The sequence below is a fragment of the Schistocerca piceifrons genome, chromosome 6, assembly GCF_021461385.2.
Source record: "Schistocerca piceifrons isolate TAMUIC-IGC-003096 chromosome 6, iqSchPice1.1, whole genome shotgun sequence".
Classification (NCBI taxonomy): Eukaryota; Metazoa; Arthropoda; class Insecta; order Orthoptera; family Acrididae; genus Schistocerca; species Schistocerca piceifrons.
In genome coordinates this window covers 302,639,957-302,648,925 of record NC_060143.1, presented here as the reverse complement: position 1 = coordinate 302,648,925, position 8,969 = coordinate 302,639,957, and the positions used below count along the sequence as shown (strand labels likewise).

The 8,969-nt window shown below is 44.6% G+C and overlaps 1 pseudogene; it reads right to left on the bottom strand.

Moving 5' to 3' along the window:
• Positions 1–7,735: 7,735 nt before the first annotated feature.
• On the bottom strand, positions 7,736–7,853 carry LOC124804006 (annotated as a pseudogene).
• Positions 7,854–8,969: the final 1,116 nt, after the last annotated feature.

Sequence of the window (8,969 nt, the reverse complement as noted above, 5' to 3'; positions counted from 1 at the left end):
GGAGATACGGGAAGATTTCAATTAGATTACATCATGGTCAGACAGAGATTCCGAAATCAGATACTGGATTGTAAGGCGTATCCAGGAGCAGATATAGACTCAGATCACAATATAGTAGTGATGAAGAGTAGGCTGAAGTTCAAGACATTAGACAGGAAGAATCAATACGCAAAGAAGTGGGATACGGAGGTACTATGGAATGACGAGATACGTTTGAAGTTCTCTAACGCTATAGATACAGCAATAAGGAATAGCGCAGTAGGCAGTACAGTTGAAGAGGAATGGACATCTCTAAAAAGGGCCATCACAGAAGTTGGGAAGGAAAACATAGGTACAAAGAAGGTAGCTGCGAAGAAACCATGGGTAACAGAAGAAATACTTCAGTTGATTGATGAAAGGAGGAAGTACAAACACGTTACGGGAAAATCAGAAATACAGAAATACAAGTCGCTGAGGAATGAAATAAATAGGAAGTGCAGGGAAGCTAAGACGAAATGGCTGAAGGAAAAATGTGAAGACATCGAAAAAGATATGATTGTCGGAAGGACCGACTCAGCATACAGGAAAGTCAAAACAACCTTTGGTGACATTAAAAGCAACGGTGGTAATATTAAGAGTGCAACGGGGAGCAGATAGGTGGAAAGAATACATTGAAAGCCTCTATGAGGGTGAAGATTTGTCTGATGTGATAGAAGAAGAAACAGGAGTCGATTTAGAAGAGATAGGGGATCCAGTTTTAGAATCGGAATTTAAAAGAGCTTTGGAGGACTTACGGTCAAATAAGGCAGAAGGGATAGATAAAATTCCATCAGAATTTCTAAAATCATTGGGGAAGTGGCAACAAAACGACTATTCGCGTTGGTGTGTAGAATATATGAGTCTGGCGACATACCATCTGACTTTCGGAAAAGCATCATCCACACAATTCCGAAGACGGCAAGAGCTGGCAAGTGCGAGAATTATCGCACAATCAGCTTAACAGCTCATGCATCGAAGCTGCTTACAAGAATAATATACAGAAGAATGGAACAGAAAATTGAGAATGCGCTAGGTGACGATCAGTTTGGCTTTAGGAAAAGTAAAGAGACGAGAGAGGCAATTCTGACGTTACGGCTAATAATGGAAAACTCAAAACACTTTCATAGGATTTGTCAACCTGGAAAAAGCGTTCGACAGTATAAAATGGTGCAAGCTGTTCGAGATTCTGGAAAAAGTAGGGGTAAGCTATAGGGAGAGACGGGTCATACACAATATGTACAAGAACCAAGAGGGAATAATGAGAGTGGACGATCAAGAACGAAGTGCTCGTATTAAGGAGGGTGTAAGTCAAGGCTGTAGCCTTTCACCCCCTACTCTTCAATCTGTACATCGAGGAAGCAATGATGGAAATAAAAGAAAGGTGTAGGAGTGGAATTAAAATACAAGGTGAAAGGATATCAATGATACGATTCGCTGATGACATTGCTATCCTGAGTGAAAGTGAAGAAGAATTAAATGATCTTCTGAACGAAATGAACAGTCTAATGAGTACACAGTATGGTTTGAGAGTAAATCGGAGAAAGACGAAGGTAATGAGAAGTAGTAGAAATGAGAACAGCCAGAAACTTAACATCAGGATTGATGGTCACGAAGTCAATGAAGTTAAGGAATTCTGCTACCTAGGCAGTAAAATAACCAATGACGGACGGAGCAAGGAGGACATCAAAAGCAGACTCGCTATGGCAAAAAAGGCATTTCTGGCCAAGAGAAGTCTACTAATATCAAATACCGGCCTTAATTTGAGGAAGAAATTTCTGAGGATGTTCGTCTGGACTACAGCATTGTACGGTAGTGAAACATGGACTGTGGGAAAACCGGAACAGAAGAGAATCGAAGCATTTGAGATGTGGTGCTATAGACGAATGTTGAAAATTAAGTGGACTGATAAGGTAAGGAATGAGGAGGTTCTACGCAGAATCGGAGAGGAAAGTAATATGTGGAAAACACTGATAAGGAGAAGGGACGGGATGGTAGGACATCTGTTAAGACATGGGGGAATGACTTCCATGGTATTAGAGGGAGCTGTAGAGGGCAAAAACTGTAGAGGAAGACAGAGATTGGAATACGTCAAGCAAATAATTGAGGACGTAGGTTGCAAGTGCTACTCTGAGATGAAGAGGTTAGCACAGGAAAGGAATTCGTGGCGAGCCGCATCAAACCAGTCAGTAGACTGATTAGCTGGCGCTCAGAACATGCTTAAAAGGGTTGGATAATAGTCATACCAGAGAGCCCACCAGCCTCTAAAACATCATTAAAACAAATACTAAAAATTAAAACAGCTGGTTCTCTTGTATAAGAATTTTAAAAGAAATAATTTTCTTCCTCTCCTTTAAAAACTAGATAAAGCGTAGACCCCTGATATAGCTACTGGTGCCAACTGGGCACATAACATGACCATAACAATATTAAACACGGTAAATTTTTCAGAGAGAGCGCTGGCTAGCACATTTAGACAAGTTTGTTCAAAATCACGTAGAGCAGACAGGCAATACATTAGTCCTAGAAAGACAGCGCGAAATAACAAGGCGTGCATGACGACTCAATGAACATAAACACGAATATCTATTAAAACAGCTTGCGGACCAGGAAACCGCTGCACAGAGACAAATAACTATTTGATAAGCGAGCCAGATCTTTGCCTTCTGCTCAGTCTTGTCGACGAAGAGTGAGCGACACCTCGGAAAAGACGTAGTGCCGATCCATACCGTGTGTCCGTTACTCCAAGCACTGCTACCGCCCTCGGCTCCAGACAACTACCCGTCAACTGCCTGCGCCTCGCTCTTCAGAGACCTCTCTCTGTAGACGCGACTCTGGTGGCTACTTATGAAGACTGGGCGAGGCATCGACAACCGCACAAGGGAGTAATCTGAGCCCCGTGGTGAGACACCAGCTAAATGTCATCGCCAGGGCAAATACTTCATACTTTTTTTTGTCGGATCTTTCTACTAATCTCCATCACCTTCGGCGTTACTCTCTTTATTTTAAGCTCTGTTGGGTGTTACGTAGACTAAACCGTCTCAGAATTTCGAACACCTTTTTCCACTATTCTCCAATCCCACAAATTCTAAGACGGTACCGTACTTTTCTCTCAATCTGCACTACTGGCTATTAAAATTGCTACACCAAAAAGAAATGCAGATGATAAACTGGTATTCATTCGACAAATACATTATACTAGAACTGAAACGTGATTACATTCCCACCCAATTTGGGTGCACAGATCCTGAGAAATCAGTAACCAGAACAACCACCTCTGGCCGTAGTAACGGCCTTGATAGCCTGGGCACTGAGTCAAACAGAGCTTGGATGGCGTGTACAGGTACAGCTGCCCATGCAGCTTCAACACGATACCACAGTTCATTAAGAGTAGTGACTGGGGTACTGTGACGAGCCAGTTGCTCGGCCACCATTGACCAGACGTTTTCAATTGGTGAGAGATCTGGATAATGTGCTGGCCAGGGCAGCAGCCGAACATTTTCTGTATCCAGAAAGGCCCGTACAGGACCTGCAACATGCGGTCGTGCATTATCCTGTTGAAATGTAGAGTTTCGCAGGGATCGAATGAGGGGTAGAGCCACGGGTCGTAACACATCCACTGTTCAATGCGAAGAAGAGGTGACCGAGACGTGTAACCAATGGCACACCATACTATCACACCGGATGATACGCCAGTATCGCGATGACGAATACACGCTTCCAAGGTGCGTTTACCACGATGTCGCCAAAAAACGGATGCGACCATCATGAAGCTGTAAACAGAACCTTTATTCATCTGAAGAAATGACGTTTTGCCATTCGAGCACCCAGGTCCGTCGTTGAGTACACCATCGCAGGCGCTCCTGTCTGTGATGCAGCGTCAAGGCTAACCGCAGCCATGGTCTCCGAGCTAATAGTCCATGCTGCTGCAAACGTCGTCGAACTGTTCGTGCAGATGGTTGTTGCCTTGGAAACGTCCCCATCTGTTGACTCAGGGATCGAGACGTGGCTGCACGATCCGTTACAGCCATGCTGATAAGACGCCTGTCATCTCGACTGCTAGTGACACGCGGTCGTTGGGCTCCAGCACGGCATTCCGTATTACCCTCCTGAGCCCACCGATTCCATATTCTGCTAACAGTCATTGGGTCTCAACCAACGCGAGCAGCAATGTCTTGATACGAAAAACTGCAATCGCGATAGACTACAATCCGACATTTATCAAAGTCGGAAACGTGATGGTACGCATATCTCCTCCTTACACGAGGCACCACAACAACGTTTCACCAGGCAACGCCGGTCAACTGCTGTTTGTGTATGAGAAATCGGCTAGAAACTTTTCTCATGTCAGCAGGTTGTAGGTGTCTCCAATGGCGCGCCAACCTCGTGTGAATACTCTGAAAAGCTAATCATTTGCATATCACAGCATCTTCTTCCTGTCGGCTAAATTTCGCGTCTGTAGCACGTCATCTTCGTGGTGTAGTAATTTTAATGGCCAGTACTGTACGGCCCAACTTCTTGTCTAGTAACTTTGCACTTACTGAAACCAAACAGAACTTCGTTCACTAAGCTTTCAGTTTGCAGGAGTGACGTGTCAGACAGTCATAGTATGCTCGATGCTTCTGTCCACATTCTCTCATGGTTGTAAGACTAGACCATAGGGCGGAGAAGGGTTCCAGATTATTTGAAGGCACAACTGCAACGTACAATCCGAAGAGCAGCCAATTAGGCAGACCTAATACCTAACGAGTGGGCAACAAATGTCAAGATAAAAACTGTGTATCGTAAACATCATTTAGAGTGCGCCGGTTTATTACCCACTTGGGACGAATCCAAAATGGAAAGCGTTGTGTTGCTGTAAGATAACGTTTTGTGATAAGGGCGTCGGACAAGAGATTGACGTTATCAGAACATACCCATATTACTTACTGAGGTGATAATGTGAGATTGCTGCTTTGTGCTGTGTTTTTCAGAACTTCACCGACAGTCGTGGAGAGGCGGTGGCTCACACAAAGGGGATCAAATTTAGATACGGAACGCGGTCTTTCTCGTCTGCCGCTATAATTGAGGGTTATTGACCATGAGTTTCTAGGCTCCATTGTAATTAAGTATTCTGTATCCACTCATATGTCTTTACAATGTTTTAGGAATTTCTGCTGATGTTGTTGCTCCTGTTTTTTACATGTGAAGTTCCGGATCCACTGTGAACTACGATCTCCTTTGAGCTAACGGGCATTGTTTTGTGAAACGATGATGTAAGGAGACCATGAAGGGCGCTGGTAGTATGTACGAGAATTTATTCTATGACGGGAAACTTTCGCCTTACAGTATTTTTGTTGCGGGTTATCGATGCATTCCAGAAACAGGGCATACCGGCTATCAAAGACATCTTGCGAAAACTCCATTATTTTGACGATGCTGATATACGATGTTTAAGGGCCCCACGTACACGAGCGATATAGATCGCAGGAAAGGCGCCATGCCGCGAAACCTGTCCATAGAACGCATATGTTTGCGCGAATCGCATACCACAACGATCGATCACTGATCGCTTGTAATTGCCAAACAAAAAGTTTCTAGTGCTGGCCATTTTCACAGCAGTTATAAATAAATTAGCGGCCGCGGTGGCTGAGCAATTCTAGGCACTTCAGTCCGGAACCGCGTGACTGCCACGGTCGCACGGTTCGAATCCTCCCTCTGGCATGGGTGTGTATGATGTCCTTAGGTTAGTTAGGTTTAAGTAGTTCTAAGGTCTAGGGTACTGATGACCTCCGATGTTAAGTCCCATAGTGTTTAGAGCCATTTCGACCATTTTGTAAATAAATTACAATATCTCTAAAGGAACACGCCTTTTCCATGATACAGATTAACGTTTTTTTATCTACCTGGTGCACTCAGACGCGTTTCGCCTTAGGTACAAGGTATCTTCAGTGGGTGTCCTGAAACATTACACGATATTTTCGTTTGCACTTATAGATTATCGTTTGCACATGTATGTTATACATTTAAAACAATTCATTGAGATTTTTTTCAGTACCTTTCCGTTTTGTTATAAAAACTTCAATGAACTGTTTTAAATCTATAACCAATAAGCGCAGTCGATAACCTACATGTGGTAACGAAATACTCATTTAACATTTCAGATACCTTGTAACTAAGGTGAAACGCATCTATGTGCAGAACATAGGTAAAAAAAACTTGATGTGCAGCATGCAAAAGGTGTTTTTCTTGTGAACCAACCAATGATACAGCGGCAGCTAGGAGTGTACATGACTGCAGAGAAACAGAAACAGGGATATAAAATAACCGTTCCGTGTGGCTATGCGATTCCTTCATTACAGGTGACACATCTGGAAACTAAAGACAGCATGTCTCGCTAACCTGCCTTTAGGTTTTACACCAGAACAAGTGTATAGGCCCATACCTCTGGCATCAATCTGTTGTAGACTTACGGGCCATGTTTTATACTTAGGCATTATGACATTCTTGGAAAAATCTCCTATGTAAAAATGGGCATGTGTCCTGCAAACAGAGATATTACAAAACTCGGCCTGCTCAGGTCGTCCACGAGATTCCAAGTGCCTATGACAAACGTGCACAGCTTGATGCCTTGTTGCTAGACTTTTGAAGGCAGTCGACACAGCTCCACACCGGTGTCTATTGAACAAAATCCCCGCCTACCGAGTGTCGGAGTAGATTTGTAATTAGATTCTGGACTTCCTTGTACACAGAAATCAACACGCCATTCTTAACGTGAAAAAAGCGACAGATAAATTCGAGAGCACCCGAAGAGAGAATTGTAATGCTTTTTCTGCTTATAATTTACATTAGTGATCTAATAGATGACATGAAGACTGTATGAGACTACTAACGGATTAAATTATTTTCTATAGGAAGGTTCAACGCTAGAATTCTGTAACGAAGTACAGGAAGACCTGCAAATGACGAAAGAGGGTGTTGTCCATGAATGCAAATAAATGTGACGTAATGCGCATAAATTACCGGCGCGGCCCACTACTGGTAGATGACACGGGGAAAAAATCCGTCCAGATGCCTTGGTGGGCCAATTTGTACCGACCGACTGCCGTGTCAACCTTCGACAATGGCGTCATTGGATGTCACATGGAGGGACATCGAGCATGCACAGCGCTCTCCAAGCCGTTGTCAGTTTTCGTGACATGGATCCGCTACTACTCGCTTAAGCAGCTTCTCAATTGGCCTTACAAGGCTGAATGCACCCTTTCCCAGTCCTCTCACATGGAAAAACCCTTGGTAGTTGCGGGAATCGAACCCGAGTCATCCGGAAGGCAGTCAGCGACGCAGACCACTCATCTAGACAGTGAACGTCCGATTACAGCGTTGGCGACAAATTAATGGAAAAAGTAACTGCAGTAAAAGACCTGGAAATAGCCATCCTTAGCGACATAATGTGCAACGGGCACATAAAACAAATTGTAAGAAAACCAGATGGCAGTTTGAGATTCACTGAGAGAATCTTAAACTAAACTAAACTCCGTCCGAACAGGCCTTGGACCGCCCAGCTGTACTGACCGGCCGCCGTGTCATCCTCAGCCCACAGGCATCACTGGATGCGGACGTGGAGAGGCACGTGGTCAGCACACCGCTCTCCCGGTCGTATGTCAGTTTACGAGACCGGAGCCGCTACTTCTCAATCAAGTAGCTCCTCAGTTTGCCTGACAAGGGCTGAGTGCACCCTGCTTGCCAACAGCGCTCTGCTGACTGGATGGTCACTCATCCAAGTGCTAGTTCAGCCCAACAGCGCTTAACTTCGGTGATCTGACGGGAACCGGTGTTACCACTGCGGCAAGGCCATTGGCCACTGAGAGAATCTTAAGGCAATGTAATTCATCCAAGAAAGATGTGACATATAAACACTTTTTCGACTGTTTCTTGAACACTGGTCAGCAATCTGGAACGCTAAACAAGTAGGATTAATACAAAAGACAGAGAAGATGCAATGAAGAGCGGGATTTTTCGTCACGGAATCATTTGTTTACTCGGCGCGAAAGCATTACGGAGGTACTCAACAAAGTACAGTGGCAGACGCCACAAGAGGGGCGTTGTGCATCACCGAGAAGTTTACTGTTGAAATTCCGAGAGCCTAGGTTCCAGGAAGAGTCGGACAACGTATTACATCCTCCTATACAGGGTGTTCCAGGAGAATGGTCAATATTCAGGGTATGGTAGGAGCGATCATTCGAAGCAAAAAAAGCCTAGTAAACATGGCCTCTAAAATGCATACCATAAGAACGACGAGCACTTGTTCAGTAAAAGAGACGTGTACCACAGTAACTAAGACGAAAACAAGTGCTCGTAACTCTTACGGTATGTATTTCAGAGCCCATGTTTACTAGGCTTTTATTGCTTCGAATGATCGTTCCAGTCATATCCTTGAACATTGGTCGTTCCTCTTTGGATGATGATGATGATGATGATGATGATGATGATGATGATGATGTTTGGTTTGTGGGGAGCTCAACTGCGCGGTTATCAGCGCCCGTACAAATTCCCAACTTTTGCTCAGTCCAGTCTCGTCTCTTTTATAAATTATGATGAAATGATGAGGACAACACAAACACCCAGTCATCTCGAGGCAGTGAAAATCCCTGACCCCGCCGTGAATCAAACCCGGTTCCCTTTGGACACGCTGTGCACGCATCAGTGATGAGATTGTTGAACGGTGTAGTTACTGAGGACGAGGTGCTGTAGTAAACGACGGAAGTGGCCATTATTGCCATGTACCCTGAAGTCTTGGAACTACTACACCACGTTACCATGACCTCAAAGGTGGGGTGTGTGCTGGGACGAGACAATTCGAGGAAACTTCCTGGCAGATTAAAACTGTGTGCCCGACCGAGACTCGAACTCGGGACCTTTGCCTTTCGCGGGCAAGTGCTCTACCATCTGAGCTACCGAAGCACGACTCACGCCCG